This window comes from Dreissena polymorpha, chromosome 10 (genome assembly GCF_020536995.1).
Source record: "Dreissena polymorpha isolate Duluth1 chromosome 10, UMN_Dpol_1.0, whole genome shotgun sequence".
Taxonomy (NCBI): domain Eukaryota; kingdom Metazoa; phylum Mollusca; class Bivalvia; order Myida; family Dreissenidae; genus Dreissena; species Dreissena polymorpha.
In genome coordinates, this window is record NC_068364.1 from 51670090 (window position 1) to 51690892 (window position 20803).

Here is a 20803-nt window from a genome sequence, read left to right on the forward strand (position 1 = left end):
GTCAGGTGAGTTTTGAGTGGTGTACAGTGGAATGTTAGTTTATGTGTCGGAATTGTTTGTCGTAATTTCAGTTTTGTGTCGCCGTTGTCGAATATCAGGTCAGTTGTATGTTGGCATTGTCGAGTGTTAGATAAGTAATATGTGGCACATTTAGTATTGATCTCTATGGCTGTTGGTCCTCGACAAGTAACGATTGCGTTATGTCCGGGAGAGGTAGTACTTTCATCACTATGGCTTCTAGGTTGCGGTGACGTTCATAAGCTAAGATCGAAGCGTTTCTTTCCAATGATACGGATTCTTCGGTTATTGTTCTTCTTCGGTTGTTGGATCTAGGACAAGAAGCGATTGCGTAGTTTTCTATGGAGATTGTAGCGCCGTTAAATGTCGCATCGCCGTTATATGTCGCAGGCTACGAGATTTGTCGCAACGTTGACGATAAATGTCGCAAGGACCGATATATGTCGCAAATCCTACTGACGATATATGTCGCAACTTCAATGATAAATGTCGCAAAAATTTCAACTGCCGATATATGTCGCAACATTAACGACAAATGTCGCACACCGTTGTAAGTCATGTTAAAAATGAAATGGTGAAGTAAAAATGACTAAAACTTAAAGGTTAGATCTAGATTACCCGACGGGGCTCTTTAAGTCGATTTCCACCAGAATGCTCAGTTTTTAGTAAGTATTGTCCGAAATGGTCAGTTGTGGTCAGTATTGTCCATGAATGTCAGCTGCGGTGAAGATCGACCGAAGCGTTCATATTTATTCATTTTCGACCAAAAACGTTAAGTTTTATTCAATATGAAAAAAATCCTTGTTTTGAATTTATCGGAAATCGGAAAAACAAGGTACCCGTAAGTTTTCTTTGGGTTTGAGGCCGTTTCGACAAGTTTGGTTATATAAGTTCAGTCTTACAGGAACCGTCTGGGTAAAACAAAGTGTGATTCCCTCGGTTTATCTGCTGGAGACTGACAACTTTGCCATCTTTGAATAAGCGATAAAAGACGAATATTCTTGGGTAGAATCGTCAATCGCACCGGTATCTGCTCAGCTCTTTGGCTCATTGTGGGGCCGGCAAAGGACAATGCCTTTCTATGAAAATTGTCAGGAAATAGCGGTTCTCTTCTGAAACGGTTGGTCGTGCGGGTGCAGCTGCGTAATGCATTAGATACTAAACCCATAATCAAATTATCGCCGATTACAGATAACTTTACTGTGTGAACGGCTTTACACCCAACGTCAGTAATCAGTCTCAAATGACAAGGACTCCGTGTCGGTCGTAATTACCAGTAAACTGAACAAGCTGTACGATTTTCCAACCTAAATATGAAGAAAGGCTTGCACTAAGGTCTGTGTCAATTCAATATTTTTGTACGGCGATAAGATAAGTTCAGTAGCTGACAAAAGTCTCTTTAACGACACATACATTGCTGTTGTCATTGACAATAATAAGATACAAATGACAATTCTTCATAGAAATCGGAATATATTTATGGCATTTATTGAATATGTTAATTTCACCAGATTATATTCAAATCTTCATAGTTGTCAAACAAATATTTCGTTTTTGTGCTCCGCTGAACGTTTTCGGATCTTTGCAAGGGCGGTTCAAGAAGGGCGGAAGCGGCGTGCGCCCCGCTCCCCCTTAAATCAGCCAAGATTTTTAAAAATTAAAATGTGCATATTTGGGCCTTGAAATCGAATGCCAAAGGTTGCTTAACCAAAAAAAAAATGCCTTCGGCGATGGAATTAGATAGCACAAACTACTATCAAACGTTTTAGGGTGAACAATTTTTCATTAAAGTATCCGCCCTATGTGAAACTTGACCTACGCCCCTCCCCGTATTCGAAAAACCTGGATCCGCACCTGCTTTGATATCACAAAAATGATGTCACAAATTAACAGGTGTTCAGATGACAGCCACAGTACGAAAGTCTTATTGCTAACAATCATTTTAACAGACAAATCAATTAACTTAAATAAATGGCAGCAAAATGAGATCGTCCATCTGGTTGACATTTAGTTTAGACATGTTTCTACTAGATGCAAACACGATTCGCGATTATAAAATTTAATTGGATGAAGTATTCTTATCCAACAGTTGAATTATCTGGGATTTCATTTTGGCACGCTTACTAGAGAAAGAACCATGAAGACAGCGATGCTGATTTTTAGGTAATTATTGTTTATGTTTGATTTTAGTTGGGCATGAATATACCACGATTGCTCCTGTGATTAAACCATGGTAACTATAACATACCTTTATATACCTTGATTTCTTAATAAGCTTTGCAAAGTCATATACATAAAGTAAATGTGATTTGCATGAAATTTGTTGGTGCATTTTGACTTTTTTAATGTTAAAAAAGATTTTTTAATTTTGAATGGCGATTATGAAAAAACATGACGCTTACAATTACTTGTTGTTGTCGGAGGCGAACATTAAATTCCTTCAAAACGTAGAACACGGGTGCAATATTATTGGTTGTTCATTTTCTTGTATCATAAAGACTTTGCCAATAGTCTTTTAACGAAATATTCAAATTGGTACATAAATACTGTTTATTTACTAAATGGTTTAACTATTATTATAAAATGCATTTAACATGAAAAGTATATGTATAAGAAAAACGTATTATTGTCGCAACTAGTATTTTCCTTAAAGCATCGAGACCAGGACCGATTTTATTATTATCTATTTCCTATTTGGATTCAACATACTTTAATAAAATTTATATGCAAAAATTAGAAATCTTAAATTCAGAAAAGGAACGTCTTTGCATCGCCTGCCTTCTCCACGGTGAAATATTACTTTTCTATGGCGAAATATATTTTAATTAATGAATGCATATATTGTAATTATTCAATTTTCTAGCGGAAATTTTGCAAAATCTATGACGTCAAATCAAAAGCCGTCGACGTCGCCAATTAACGTATCGCGAGCGTCAAAGGGCGACAACTCTAAATGAATTTGTCGGAGCAGAAGTATAATGCTGCCACCGGACTGAATACTTCGAGTTTTTTCATTGGCTAATTTAATGAAGCCCACGTGCACGACGGTTACATTACATTCACCTCTGTGTTGGGCTCAGAACGGACTATTGTTATGAAAGCGTCTCATTTATGTCATGATCATTCCAAGCGTTCATCATTGAGGTTACAGAATACTAAACAATCTCTTGCACGACGGTTACATTGCATTCACTGCATTAAAGAAAACCGTCTCATACCATGATATCTTTTATCAGTCTTAATTCATTATTATAAAATTGATATGTTTTTTTATGTTAAGAAACCAACATACATACACACGTCGAAGCAATTCCTAACGTCACTCAAAAAAAATATGTTCAATTGTTTACATTTGTGAAGTGCGTGGAATGATTCCATCTGCGTAAATGGGCAATAAATTAGTTCCAAATAGTTGCATTAAAACTCGCAAGTTTTTGCACGATTTATCGTACATTTAAAAGTCATATTTCTTAATGTAATGCATGCGATCTTAAATATCCAATCAAATATACGTTGGATGCGTTTGTTCGGTTTTATCTATTTTATAGACAAAATGGAGAGCTGAGCCTTTCGCAGAGTTGTATGTGAGAGCAAGGAACGACAACTCTGCGTGGAGATTGGCCCACGTGCCGTCGCAATTCGTTATCACGCGCTCTGTATTAAATAAGCCAATGGAAACAATCGATAGTATTCACCCCGGAGGCAGATTTTGACTTCTGCTCCGACAAAATCATAAGAGTATTCGCCCTTTAACTCAGTGCGCGTGTCTCGCGATACATTAATTTAAACAATACTGTAAAATGTTGAGATAAGGGGGTACGAGGGTCAGCCCCAAAGCATCTAGAGTGTTTCAATCATTATCAAATTACTTGACGAATTTACTTGACACTTTGTCCATCCATCGTATTACCAAATGCTTATTACATGCGCGATCGCATGGGGAAAATACTTTTCGCTTGCTATGGAATCAGGGAACGCACAATTAAGGTCTCATATAATCGGCCGGTGCAGGTCAGGGGAAATGACGTCGTAACCATAACGTTTTAATTGGAATAATGTCAGCAGTGTACTTTTATGTCAAGTTTGGTAAAAAGTGAGCTCTATTGCTTGTTGATCAAGGTCTTATAATAAAGATTCAAATTCCCGTATTGTGCGATTTTTCGAAAAAAAGTATTCTAAAAATATAACAACAGTTTAACGTTGATAAAACATAATTATTAGTTAAAGCAATAAGATAATAGAACCGTTAACAGAGTTTTAGTTTATTGCTGTTAACTAACATAATAGTAATGCTTTATTTCAGGTTGATATGTTTGCTGTTGCAGATTATGATGGCGCTAGCAAAGGGCTGGAAGACGTGCGGGCTAATGTCCGATACAGAGTATAGGATCATGTTCGAAGCGGTATCGGAAGGGACCTATCATGTACCGGTTGCAGAAAGGACACCCTTAGAACGATCTATACTGCGAAGATTTCACAGAAACAAAGAGTTTTATTCGATTGAAAAAAATCGACTGTACTATAAGGGAAAAGAACTTTTGTGTGAATCAAAATGCAGCAAAGTTATAACTCATAATTACCATAAAAGTAAAGGCATTGGTGTGAAAACGAAGATATACTGGAGTTTCAGAGGCAAAGATAAAGCAAGTTATTTCTTAACTGCCGGATTATCAGAAGGGAAATGCAAAGTTTTCGAACAATGCCTCTCTAAAGCATGTGTGCAGCAGTTCTGTGCACGATATACTTCAAATTGATCTCGTCGATATGCAGAGACATGCAGTTATATACAATAAAGAAAAGTGTAAATTCATTCTAAGCGTAATGGATATATTTAGTCGGTTTGTGCGGTTACGAGCTATACCTAGCAAATCAGCCGATGTAATCACTAAACATTTGAGTCGCATATTTGCAGAATTTGGTAAACCAAAAATAATGCAGCATGATAGAGGACGTGAATTCGATGGGGAAGTAAAACGGTTGTTGAAAGTTCTCAATATAAAGAATATCAAAAGTCGCCCTTATCACCCTCAAAGTCAGGGTAAAGTTGAAAGGATGCATAAAAACATTGAAGCAAAAGATTGCATACGATTTGACGCATGCGAATAGCTTTGGTATAAACTGGGCAAAACAGCTACCAGAGTATCAACGTATACTTAACAATGACCCAAAAGAATGTCTAGCATGGAAGTCACCGCATGAAGTTTACAATGGAAGGGATCCTTATAATGACAATTCAAAGCTATATCGCAAACTGCTAATAAACAAACTAAGAGATGCCGCAAAAGTCGCAACACTACAGTGTAATAGGCGAAACGACAGAGCTCAAGAGAAGGCAAACAAAACACCGATTTATAATATTGGAGACTCAGTGCTGTTACGCTATAAGAAAAAAGGTTTATTAAATAGGAGAATATGGGCAGTAGATGGGATGATACAGAAGCGATCTATGAAAACAAACATGCACAAAATTAAATATCGTGTCCCCGAATCTGCTTGAGCAGGACAATCTACCCGTTCGGAAGAAAAATGGTACCACGTTAGCAACCTCGCACAATATACGTGTACATCAACTGGTGCATCCAACAAGAAACGGTTACATCGAAAACAGTATTGCATAGCTACAACAAAATCGTCTCTGCTTGAAAACTTGAGATCGGAATTCAGATTGCCCGTCGTAATGGATCCTATTGGGAACGGAAACTGTCAGTTTGGAGCTGTTTCATATCACCTACGCCAGAATGGAATACATAGGTCGGAAGAAACGCTTAGACACGACGTAGAAACTTTTTTGAGGCAAACACCCGTACTTGGTAATAGGATTTGTGGAGCAAACTGGTGGAACTCAATACTTGAGCAACCACGAAATTATTTGTCGCGGATGTCTACAGAATATGAATACGGTGACCAAATAACATTGCACGCGATGTCGCAGCTGTATAATATGAAGATTTTAATAGTGTCGACCAGGAATAGTGCCACTATATTGATAAGTCCGGATGGGAGTTCATGTCTGTCAAGCAGTTACCCTCTAATAATACTTGGACATTACCCAGAGGGCGCCGGTGAGCATTGCGTTGCCCTTGGTTATAATAGACATGTATTAGAAAGAATTGTAGACACATCAGCACAAGTAACGTGGGAAACTGATCCACCTACGAGCGATGATGACCTGAACGTCGGCGGTGATGACCTGAGCGATGGCGGTGATGAACTGAGCGCTGGCGGTGATGACCTGAGCGCTGGCGGTGATGACCTTAACACTGGCGGTGATAACCTGAGCGCTGGCGGTGATGACATACAATATTCAATACAATTTTATCGTAATTTGTGTTGCTGTAATAATGTTACAGTTTTATTATATCTTACAACATTTGGCCAATCTTGATAACAGCAGTCCATTTAGCACAGGGAAATCAACAACTGGCTACTCGAGCCAAGAATTATAAGAATTGATTGGGTCAATATTGACCACAACTGACCATTTCGGACAATACTGACCGCAACTGACCATTTCGGACAATACTAACTAAAAACTGACCATCCTAGTGGAAGTCGGCTCAAAGAACCTCGTCGGGTAATCTAAATCTTACCTTAAAGTTTTAGTCATTTTACTTCAAGTTTTCGTTTTTAACATGACTTACAAAGGTGTGCGACATTTATCGTTAATGTTGCGACATATATCGGCAGTTGAAATTTTTGCGACATTTATCGTTACAGTTGCGACATATATCGTCAGTAGGATTTGCGACGTATATCGTTCCTTGCGACATTTATCGTCAACGTTGCGACAAATCTCGTAGCCTGCGACATATAACGTCGATGCGACATTTAACGGCGCTACACACCGCCAATCGTTCACGTTTAAGATTAGTCCAAGAAACAGGAGATGAATTCCTTTAAAATTTTCAACCTGCCTGAAAATGTTTTTTTCAGGATCTTAATGTTTTCACCAGTCATTTATATATAATTGAAACGCCGCATCCTATGGTCAAACTCCGAAAACAATTGCAGCATTTTAAGTACACACATATAATCTGTTTGATAAGACATCCGTCATAAAATAAATATCAAAATCACGATAAATAAGAGCCTATATACATATTAAATGTGGCTAATGGAAACATGATTCAAACCACAGGCCGCCATTTTTAGGAATATAAAAGCAATCTCGACGCAGGGCTTAATTAAAGAAAACACGTGCCATGTAAATGTAAAAGTGCCGTTGACAAGAACATTTTGTCAATATCAACACGGTTTATCATGTGATCTTGATAATGTCAAACATCACAATTTGAAATATTTTACGTCTGAATTAGTCAACCTTTCGATATGTCTGCCTGTTAAGCTGCTACAGAATTATCTAATATCGACCGCACACAATTAGATTCTGCATTGAGCAAATTGAGACGCGTTCTGATAAAACTGGGCTTAATACATGTGCGTAAAGTGTCGTCCCAGATTAGCCCATGCAGTCCTCACAGGCTAATCAGGGACGACACTTTCCGCTTTAATGATATTTTTCGTTTAAATGAAGTCTCTTCTTAGCAAAAAAAATATCCAATTTAGGCGGAAAGTGTTGTCCCTGATTAGCCTGTGCGGACTGCACAGGCTAATCTGGGACGACACTTCACGAACATGAATTATGCCCAGTTTTCCAAGAACGAGGCTAAATTGAACTCAGCAACATCGTTTTTGATATGGGGTTATAGCTGTTTTTTCAGTATGCAATTTAGCAACAATAAAACATCTTTGGTTTCGAGTATATGCCATACATAATTTTATACTGAATTAACTTCCGAATGTTTCCGCATAATATCATGCTTATTTACTCACATTAAAAAACATAAACACTATCTCTTTGTATATGCACTATCTATTTGTATATGCACTATATATTTGTATATACACTATCTATTTGTGTATACACTATATATTTGTATATACACTATCTATTTGTATATACACTATCTATTTGTATATACACTATCTATTTGTATATACACTATCTATTTGTATATACACTATATATTTGTATATACACTATCTATTTGTATATACACTATCTATTTGTATATACACTATCTATTTGTATATACACTATCTATTTGTATATACACTATCTATTTGTATATACACTATCTATTTGTATATACACTATCTATTTGTATATACACTATCTATTTGTATATACACAATCTATTTGTAAATACACTATCTATTTGTATATACACTATCCATTTGTGTATACACTATCTATTTGTATATACACTATCTATTTGTATATACACTATCTATTTGTATATACACTATCTATTTGTATATACATTATATATTTGTATATACACTATCTATTTGTATTTACACTATCTATTTGTATTTCATGATCATATGTTACATTAAATCATACAGTTGATTTAAGTCTAAAATTTTACTCATTTAAATCACTTTTTATTATATTCAAGCATGATATCCTCTCTTCAAAACATTGTTCCTCTGATAAATTTGACATTTAATGTCGAACTAATAAACAAACCTGATCAATGGATATTATTTTGTATGGTGTTAACAAAAAACAAACACGATTAATTTGTAATTGCATATTTAATACGACATATGAACAATAAATGGCATGTGCACATTGTTTGAATTTAGGGTAGGATTTAATAGAGACACTCACTATCCCTAATTGGGAGGGAAGGCTAGATTTGCTTAAGAGTCCGATTTACGGGCCAAATCTTTTTTGGTACCCTTTGAACGAAATGTTTTAACAATGTACGTAATGCCGGTATGTTGTCCTACACTGCGAGACAAGTGTCCTCAAACACATGTACGCGTCTTGAACTTGCAAGTTGGTTCATGTGATTCACATTTATAATCAACGTATACTTATATGATTTTATGAACTTATGTGTATGATACTAAAGACTTTTTATATGCATCATGATCTCATGATGGAATAAAATAAATTATAAGCGTCACAAAACGGTCTAAACAGTATAGAAAAGTCGTAATTTCCACACCAGGATATTCGCTTTTAGCTCTAATTTATCTAATGTATCGTCTCTGGAAGCATTAATTAACCATCGTATTCTGTAGCACTATAACAAAAACATTACATATTAGAAATTATAAAAAATATCACAATCAGAATCGTATTAAAATAATTTGTAATAAAAAACGAGCTCTTTATTTGTAAAGACTCCTCTATGACCTCGACAGAAACATTGAACGCGTCCGTGTCAACAACGGTTCCATCTAGCAGCGCGGAAACTACAGTGATTGCCCAGCAGCCGATTGCAGTCACCGGTTCACCATCTTCACTCTCAATCTCAACATTTTCACTATCAAATGCCTCGTCTCCAATCTCCACTGCAATATCTTTCATTAGTCAGTTCCACATCATCATTCTCCAGTTCTACATCTGAATTCACCAGACGTCCACGCCCATCTGGAGTCTCAAGAAACCCGCCTGGTGTCTCCAGAACCACACGTACAACAAACCCACTGATTACCACGACATTTTGGGATGGGGATGTTGTGACGAGAATCATAACACCAAACGATCTACCTTGTGGTATTCTAGATGAAGTATTCGACTTAAACTTTGATTTAAAATACACCCAAAATGAGATCGCAGGCGTCATATGCAAATGCCATGGGATGTGTACTGCTCTTGTCTTAGATGATGAACTCCGTGCTGAATTGCAGAAAAACCGATACAACCCTTTTGAAGCAGATAACTGGCACGAAAAGAACATTTTTATAGCCGTAGTTTCTGTGTATTCTTTGGTGTTCCTCATTGGTTGCACTGGTGAGTGTGTTTCGAGTGAGCAATATATAATCAAAAAGCTTAGCTTAAGGGACAAAACATTAACGAAAATTGTTTCTAACTACATGTTGTAAATTTAATTGCTACACTTATGTAACAGAAATAAATGGGCCGTTTTCTGTGAAAATGTGGTTTACTACATTTGAGGTAACTGTCGTCTCAGATTAGCCTGTGCAGTATGCTCAAGCTTATCAGGGACGACACTTTCCGCTTTAATGATATTTTTCAATTAAAGAAAGTCTCTTCTTTGCAATTATGAAGTTTAGGCGGAAAGTGTCGTCCCTTATTAGCCTGTGCGGACTGCACAGGCTAATCTGGACGACGCTTTACGCATATGCATTAAACCCATTTTCACAGAGCGCGGCTCAAATATATGACACCTTTTTATATTTGTTATTCAAGTATTCATCAAAGTACTCGGGACTTACGTTCTTAGTATAACGATCTCTTGTTCGCGGGCTATAATATTAGTAAACTGCACTTACATTAAGTAAAAAGCGCTGTAAGTTGCAAATGACAAGCACTATGATGGAAATGTTTATTTATATATTTCTTCATTTGTGTTTTTCCTCACTAGGAAACCTGATATCTATTTACGGTTTGCACAGTGAGTGAAGCACAAGACGCCGACATTCGCTTTCATCATCAGTCTCTCGTGTTGCGACCTAATCCTGCTCCTAGTTTGCATGCCGATTAGAGTGAGTGGGCTTGCTACTATGCAATTAGATCTCAGTGTACGAAATAGTCGGATATATACCCTCTAAATAGAAGTCCGCACAGGCTAATAAGCGACGACCCTTTCCGCTTGTATTATTTTTGTTCGTTTAAAGAAAGTCTCGTTTTAGCAAAAATCAAGTTTAGGAGAAAAGTTTCGTCCCTGATTGGCCTGCGCGGACTACACAAGTTAATCTGGGGGGGGGGGGGGCACTTTACGCTCATGCATTAAACCCCCCTTTTTACAGAGCTCATATATTATTTCGGTCGATGCATTCGTGAAGAGCAAGAACAAGCATAAACTATTCAAAGATGTTTCACTACAAGTCATTGTTTAGCGTTTCGAAAACAAATGTCCTGTTCATATTTAGATTACGAGACTGGTACTTATTTACAAATAATCTTAGACTGTAATACTTGGATTTTGTTAATTTGATTGGATAAACCACTTCTTACAAACCAGCGTGTCTCATAATACAATTTAGTATATCAATTTAATGTAACGTTACGTAACACGGATAATATAAGGAAAGTGCTATCATGCTTCAATTGTGTCTTGTTCTGAGAAAAGTGGGCACAATGCATGTGCGTAAAGTGTCGTTTCAGATTAGCCTGTGCAATCCGCACAGGCTAATCAGGGACGACACTTTCCGCCTTAACTTTATTTTCGGTAAGGAGGGACTTCCTTGAAACTAAAAATACCATTAAAGCGGAAAGTGTCGTCCCTGATTAGCCTGTGCGCACTGCACAGACTAATCTGGGACGACACTTTACGCACATGCATTAAGCCCAATTTTCACAGAACAAGACACAATAAGTTAAAGCGAGACGGCACGATTTTGTCAAATATTTATGAATGTATATAAAATGTGTAAAAAAAACTTATAATACATATATTTATATATAAATTAACATAAAGGTAAACAAAAACATGTGTCAAAAAATGCGAAATAAGCCAGATATTTAATTCTGAAATCGAAAATGTCTGTACATTTGAATTCGCTAGCATGTATTTCATGCATGTATGATGTGAATCTAAATTTAGTTTTACGTATCATTTTAATTTCCTGCAACAATATCTATTAATACGACACACGAACGCCTACTCCAATCCTAATTAAAAGACGAATGCTTCGATTAATGTAGGAAAATATGTACGAAATATCTTCTCCACAATCGGCTCTGGGCGCTAATTTGTCTTTAATGCATTTTATGATATGCGTCTTAAATGTATAATTTGCCTATTTTGTGTATCTGTAACATATTTTATCAATTTATTACAATTTAACACATATAATAATTGTGCAGTCCCGCTTTAACATATTATTAAATAATAGATTAATATATTATATATTAAATGATTAATACTTATTTATCAAAGTAAACAGGAGTTATTTCATAATTATTTGCAGGTAGCTGAGCATTTCAGAGATTTAACTCTGTTCATAGAGGCAACATGCAAGCTGTCATACTACGTACGTGACTTAATTAGGGTCTGCGCTGTTCTTACCCTTACGTCAATCAGTTTTGAAAGGCAAGTTGCAATACTGTATTTTATATTCTTTATACGTGATATTGTTGTATGATATTCGTTCAAATGAAGTTGGAACGTGAACTGAAGTCATGTTAAATTAACTACTTAACGGTTTTATCACGAGGATAACATAAATAGTATTTTTCCTAATAAAGCAAAGGATAAAAAAAGATTTGAAATCCTTGTCATTGTATACCATCGTCTATTAAATTCGTCCATGCAATATGTTAGTAAGCTCACGAGTTTGCTTGGTAAAAAAATCAAGAACTTATTTATTTAGCTTATGATAAGAAATTACAGCTTATATCGGATCCCATATTATCGGCAATGGCCCACGCAGTTATGAATTTAACCCATTTATGCCTAGCGTCTAGAAAAAAGGCCTTGGTAAACAGCGTAGAACCAGATCAGACGCCGCATGATGCGGCGTCTCATGTGGGTCTGCGCTGTTTGCTTAAAGAAATTTCTGTAAGAAATATTCTAAATATAGAAATAAATATACTAGACATCCCTAATTTTGGAAATAAATTTTTCTAATTTAGAAGGTTGGGAGAGTCTACTAGGCATTATAGGGAAGTATGATACTGTGTGTGTCAAGTAGTGTTGGCTATTGATAACTACGACGTCTCGAGGAATAAATTACTTAAAGCATTATTTTCATTTCTGCTCGCTATTTTAATATTAATTTAATACAGAGTTGTTTCTGTGTGTGTTATAAGCATATATTGGAGATTTTAACTGCACTAGTATTGAACATTTCAAACCTTGATTGTTAGAAGATACACGAATTGTTATACACGTGCTATAAAATAAAATATTCGAACCCCATTTAATGTAAATGGGCATCTTACAAGTACTGAAAACTGAATAACAAATATCGCTTTAACATGTTATGAAGTACAAATTGCATCACGTGCCCGTTTAAATACTTTCATTTTGTCAAAGCCCTATTACTAAATAAACTATGAAACTAATGGATCGATTTTCCATATAGAGATTAGAGGCCTTATTTGAAATTAATTCGGGGCATAGCCTCTAACGCACAAGCAGAATCAAAGCGCTGAAGGCACTGAAGATGTTCGCTATTGCATAATTTAACACGCAATTCATTTTTCCAAATCAATCGCAAGTTTGAAATGAACACGCGCCATTCAACTTTATAAAGTGTGTGTCATAGCGCACGGGTCGAGTTTTGTGTACACTTTTCATCATCCTTATTATTTCATAGAAATGACTTAGACAAAATAAAAACAACATGCTTTTTGGACGTTCTGAAAGCATAGAAAGTATGATGAAAATGGTAATGAGAACTTAATATAATGAAAATTTGCAGTCACCATCATATTAAAGGAATATTTTTTCTAATATCAAATTACTATCTCACCAAGAATATAAATTCATAATGAAAGTTCCGTGTACAAAACTTTTGATTTTTGACACCATATACAAATTCAAAATATACAATAATCTTCGTATCTTGTATATGGAGGAATAAAAGTATATAAACATTGCTGTTTATGCTTTACTTGTTACCCGAGCAGTTCACACGGTGTCAACAACGCTGATAAAACATAGGTACAGAGCACTAATGCGCTTTTAGGCGTAGCTGTTTTACTCAGTTTTCCGTAAAATACGGTCTTAAACGGTATTATAATTATTTATCGAAATTTTATTTTGTTAGTATAATGTAAATTATTTTCTAAAAACAGTGTTCTTTAATATATAATTATTTCCAACTTTCCATTTAAAAAACTAAACGTTATGGGCAAATTTCCTGCTTTACAATAAATCAATTTGCATCGAAACTAGTTAGTGAGTTTCACATGTAGCTAGCAACAATGTAAACTTTTACATACATGAAACTAGAAGTTTCGAACAAGTTTGCACATTATTATTAACACAAAGATGTGCTTTTTCAGTATTGACGTTTCTCACACAAATACTTGTTTTAAGAATCCTCGAAGAAATTGTCCGCAGCTTCTTATTTGTCAACACGTTGGCCGATACTTCTTTCGATCTGGCATCCCTGAACATCCAGAGGGGTCGCAACCACGGACTTCCCTCCTACAACGAGTTCCGTATATGGTGCGGGCTGTCGTCAGTTAGGTTCTGGAACACTGGAATACTCAGTTGGAGGCCTTGTTGATCACACTTTTGAGACAATCACTCTTCTTCAAGCTGCTGGTTACAGGTACTGTGCAGTTATTTCATTCAGAGGTTGAAATATTAATTATTTGCCAAGCTCTTACAGTTAAGAATTATTGCGGACAATCCGGTTTGTCCCACTCAATCCGTCCGGAAGCACATTGCCATGTCAATGTCAAAACATAAACGGTCAGTATATTCATGTTACTGATAAGTTTATGCAAATAGTTGAAATGAATATGAAAATATGTACATAACTAAATTGATTGAAGTGTTGTATTTGTTTGTTAATTATTATTGTGTGATACATGTTAAATAGCAAAAACAAATTTGTTTATGTAAATCTATTACAATTATTATAAGCGGGCATAATATGTCAATGTTTTTTTACAAAATCCTAATTTGTTGCTAATTATTGAAACTTATTATGAATATTTCGTTCATACTAAATTTATGTAAACGACAGCAAGGTAATTTTACACCAGGCTCTGCGTTGGTGGCTATTGCATCGTGTTAATTCTTATAATTTTAAGATTTGGTTTTGACCCCAAAACATTCACTGATACTCCGGCTTAAATCTAATTGATGGAGTGTATAATATTCGATTCTGTTATATAATTTAGTTCGCCCAAAACCAACGCTCTGTCAACGGCCTCCAATATGTGTTTTTTTTCGTGTTAATGAGTACCTTTGTCTTCCTAAAAGGCATTTTTAATTCAGTTATTACACATCGGTTTACCGACCCTAACGATTTTTTGTGGTCCGCAGAAAAAATCTGATGGCGATGTTTTTCGCCGGTACGGTACGGTACGAGTTTAAGTGCATTGTATCAAATTACGACAGATCCATTCGTTTATGCTTTATAAACATGGCGGCGTCCACGTCTCTAATGTTGGCAATTAACATCGCAAATTGTTACCACAGAAAAGAAATAAATTTCATCTCGACACAATTCGGTTCCCAAGTTATAGATTCATACCAAAATATTTGCTAAAAATCGATGTTAACATGGTTAACACCGGAATTGAAGTACTGAATTATTCACTACTAAAATTGTCCGTCAGTGTTTACATTACCTGGACGTTTGCATTTTGGTAGAATCTGTTCCAAACACTGCTTATTAAAACAGGAAAATGTTAGAGATTAAATCATCAATGATAAAATATCTGATGTCTAACACCGATTGGAATAAATCCATCAACTTACTTCAAAATAAGTCAAAATTTAGCGCTTCTAAACAAAATAAAAATCTATTTTTAGCACAATGCACGTATCTCTCTTTTGTCCATCCGTGACTTTTCTGAAGTTCGCCAGTGACATCCAAATTCGGCCTTACACTACAAAATTAACACTGTTTACATTGCAATCATTCTCGCAGTTTGTATACATACTCAGGACCTGAGTGCACTATTATGAAGTACACCAAGGCCTAGCTTATGCCTTACATGGGTCTCTGTGAATCCACTCACCATGTCAACATGTGCACATGTTACTAACAGCATTCGCAAAAGGCAAATATGTACTACAAAACAATCATTTGTTGAATATGTGATAAATGTCACACCTTTATGAATATAAAACGACTTTTTATTATATGCTCATATTTACATTTGAGAAATGAATACAAGACATGTTCTCTTTTATGAATTCCTTACGCAGGTTATCAGTAGAACAGAGGGTGATTAAAAAGCAAGAGGTGCATAAAGAGCTAGGAATGATGTAATGATGAATAATAGGCCTATACAACGACTAAACATCATATGTGCAATGTTAATCATTTGGTCAACTAGAAGATAATAAAATAACAACTGATTTATACTCAAAGCCAACCGATAAACATCAATATGTCCAATATGACTCAGACCATCCAACAAATGTGAAGAAAGCAATACCCTATGGATTAGGAATACGTTTAAAAAGAATATGTTCTGACGAAAACAAATACAGACATCGAAAAAAAGAACTAAAACAGAATCTACAAAAAAGAGGATATCCAAATAAATTTGTAAACCATGAATTATCCCGAGTTGATAATTTAAATAGGAAAGACTTACTTAAGAAAAAAGAAACAAATAGAACAGCCAACAAGAGAGTACCACTAGCTATAACTTATTCTAACAACCTTCCAAATATCCACTCAATAATTCGAAAACATACCGACAAACTATAAAAATCAGACAGAATGAAAAATATATTCCCAGACGTACCAATAGTTGCATACAGACGAGATAGGAATATCGGTGACATTTTAGTTCATGGAAAAACAAATAAAGAAATAAACAAACGTTCTCAACTAATACCACAATCGTGTAAAACTAATTGTATAGTCTGTAAAATGTTGAAAAGAGGTTTTCATAACAACCCAAAAAGCGAAATTCCAAACGAATCAATAAAACAGAACTGTAACATTTATAACTTGGTGTACGGTATATTTTGTATTAAATGCCAAAAGATGGTATACGTCGGAGAGACAAGCAGATCATTAAAGGAACGTGCCAAAGAACACGGGGCTGACGTGCGGCTACGAAGAAATAAACCGATCTCAGAACATTTCAATGGTGCTGGCCACAGAGTGCAGGATATGGGTGTATCAGTGTTAACACAAATAAGAGACAGTTCCCATTATTACAGACTTATTAAAGAACTGGAATTCATAAAGAAGTTTCAAACACAATCGCCAAATGGACTTAATACAAAAAATCAACTTGATGTCCTGCTACGGGAAACTATCTTGTAAAAAATATATGTGAAAAACATTTTATAGTAAACATCAACCTAAATGTATGTAAAAATAAGAGTACTTTATGCAATTTATCTTATCCATAATGTGTATATGTTATATAGAATAGCAAGTATATATGATTATTTAATCAAATATCATTATAATATTTTACATAGATATGGATTGAAATAATTAAAGTCATTAAATAAGTTTACCCTATTTAATTAATGATAATAAGTTTAGGTCGATTATAATTACATATGATGATGATTGTTTTATTGTAAAATATCAATTTATTAAATATATAAAGCACACATTTTACATAAGATTAAGACAAAATATGTAAGTGTTTAACGTCATTTCATTTTTGGCGCATTTTTACATTTTTTGGCGCCATTTTAAATAACGCCATTTATGATGTCATCATGTACAACGTCATTTGACGTTTAAAAACATTTTTCTTTGTTATTTAAATTGTGCAGTCAAAAGACGTAAAAATGTAGTAAACATATAATTTCCAATGTTTTGATAAAGGCATTATGCCGAAACGTCAATTAAAGGAGTATAATCAGAGAGTTATAATTATTTAATATCCCTTCGGATAATTCAACTGAGCATTTGGTCAGTGTTTAAACAATTTTGAGTTCAATAACTGACCCTTTTTCACTCTGAAATCAGTCGACTGGTAAAAACAAATTAAAATAAAATGTAAAAAAAACCTACCTACCCTCCTACATTTTTCTGGCCATTGCCCTGAACCAATACTATTTTTTTGTTTGGCCCTATCCGTATTACGTATCACTTCAGTTCGTCCCGAGACATTTTCCCCGGAGCCCTGAGCGAAAAGCCCGTCTTCTGTGGAACCTTGGGTCCGACCATGGAGCGTATCATAGGAGACCAGTTCCGGAGACTCAAGTTTTGAGTCAGATTCTTCTATCAGAACTCAGACACTGGCTTTAATAAAGGGTCATCGATATTCTGGGTCCAACGTCGTTTAAATAGACTAGGTTTTCATCGCTTCATTTGCAATGACAGCATGATGTATACATTGTTACGACGATCATAGTCAGTACATAAAAACACAGTGTGTAATTTGTACATTGGAGCAACTAACGAATGAACGAGAATGATTGGATGGTCATATTTGATATATTTCAAAAATGCAAATGAGCCGCGTTCTGAGGAAACTTAAACTGTCCGCACAGGCTTATCAGGGACGACACGTTCCGCTTTTTAGTATTTTTAGTTTCAAGGACGTCCCTCCTTACATAAAATTAAGTGCAGGCGGAAAGTTTCGTGTCTTCATTAGCGTGTGCTGACTGCACAGGCTTATCTGGAATGACACTTTACGCACATGCATTAAGCCCAGTTTTGTTCAGAACAAGGCTTAAATTATTTTATGCTGTGAAATAAATATACTTTATTTGAATAGCCAAAAAAATGTTGCAAGCGCTTGTATACTTAAACTGAAACACATATCTGCATATTCTCTCTTTAGACCAACTCATAAACCGGTAAAAACTCCGGATAGAAACACTCATTTATGATTATTAACAGTGTTGAAAATCAACAATGGTTTTCTTAAATCGTGGTAGATATCTAATTGTGTTTCAATGTAACTTTGTCAACACTTGAATAATGAGTGTAATATTACGTATACTTACATTTGCATTTGAACTTATATAAAGTATCAATTTGCTTTTAGCGAAACAAGCCGCCATTCAGAATTACAGCCTTGCCTCCCTGCTGTGTCAGAACTACAAATTCAATAAGATCAATTTTCCAAACATCTTCAAACAAGCGTGAGTCTAATGTTGGATAATGCTTTATACTTGTGTTCGCGGTCGAACGACTTTAGAAATTGCGTTTGAACGACTAATTGTTGACTGTATACACTGTAATCGAATAAAATTCTATGCAGTGCCATTCATCGACAAATAGCTTGTAATTAAATCAACCAAACTTGGGTTGGATTGAAATAATAGTCGATAACCATTGCCATTGAAGGCTGCAAATTTCTTTTTCATGACGTTTAATCCCGCTAAAAATTACATGTGAATGAATTGTGTCCTATTATTTCATGTATTCGCTTTTGCCAATAGACAAACACGCTATTAATTGGTTGTGTCGATATAACGCACAACGTTCACATTCTTTGACCACGAAATTGCATGTGAAATACGTTACCTTATGTTTTAAGGATCTCATTAGTATATTAAACGCTTTTTATTATTTTCAGTGATCCACTCAGGAGTTGCCAGAAAATCGCCGATATTGACTTGCTGCCTTTCGGTGTGTTTACCGCAGCCCCGCCTCAGTGCGTCGATAAGGTAGCGGGGATAGCCTTCGCAGGAGCAGCAGACGTTGCAGCAGATGTCACAGAAGACGCCACTGTCGCAGCAGCCGTCACAGAAGACGCCACAGTCGCAGCAGCCGTCACAGAAGACGCCACAGTCGCAACAGCCGTCACAGAAGACGCCACAGTCGCATCAGCCGTCACAGAAGATTCCACAGTCGCAGCAGCCGTCACAGAAGACGCCACAGTCGCAGCAGACGTCACAGAAGACGCCACAGTCGAAGAAGCCGTCACAGAAGACGCCACAGTGGCAACAAACGTCACAGAAGACGCCACAGTCGCAGCAGCCGTCACAGAAGACCCAAACGATGACTTTGCCGAATATTAATGCTCAACACAACTGAGTTGATAATAAAAACACTTGAGGTATTACAACAGTTATGACTTTGCGCATGGGTGGCAATTTATTTGCACCTTTTATGAGGAATGTTTAAATGGACACATGTTTGTTTTTGTAATTTTAGAAGAACATGTTACAATTGTGTTCATGAAGACATTTTAAGTATCTTTACGATTATTTTCCTAAAACATATCAATACTAGATGCATACATAAATACAATTATACAAGCAAGAGCGTTTGTTGAAACATGTTTTGGTATAATAAACAACTAATCACTACGTCCTTAAGTTGTTTATCCGGTCCAGTGTTTAATTTGACCATAATAAAAACATGTTTTTGCTATTGCTTCAACCGGTAAATACTCATAAGGAGTAAACCTTTATCTAAACGCCTAAGACAATACGAACATTATCAATATATTATAAGTAATGCTGCAGCACATTCACTAGTTTATGTTAAGCTAGGTTACTAGTAAAAGTATGGAGATAGTTCACATTAATTTTAAATTTGTTCCGCAAATTCACGTTGAGTTTTATAGCATTTTTTTCATATAATTATATCATATATACGTATTGAACTGTGCGTGTTTATACAGGTTGATCTTAGGCTAAAATATATAAATGGCTTCATTAAGCATGTGCTATCAGAGCTTATAACATTCATTTATATTGTTACCGCGTTAAAAGACCTATATAACAAATACAGTGTTTGGATAAAGTTATGTTATTTGCAGACATCATCGTGGCAATATAGAGTTAAAAGGTTTGAATTTTACATCATAGCAAAAACATACACAACGTTGTTTGTTTCAACCATTATGAAGATATGCAGGTTGTAATTGGATTGTAACTTTTGTTTTCTTCCTTTAATTTCAACTCATTGGTTCCATGCTTCTTTGAAAAATTCAAGTTTGTACCTTTGTTTTTAGTGTTGAGGATAGCAACCTCAGTTGTATCTTTTTTGAAAATCAATCACGGCGATAACAACATTTTCCGCGTTTCGAGAGACAATTGTTCTGATTTATAAGCACTTCAAAGAGCTGACAGCTGAAAGCAGATCCAGCATATGTGAACCTCCTTTTGGTATATTAGTATATAATGGTTATGCTAAATCATGTTGTATTAGTATTTTCTTCATAACAATA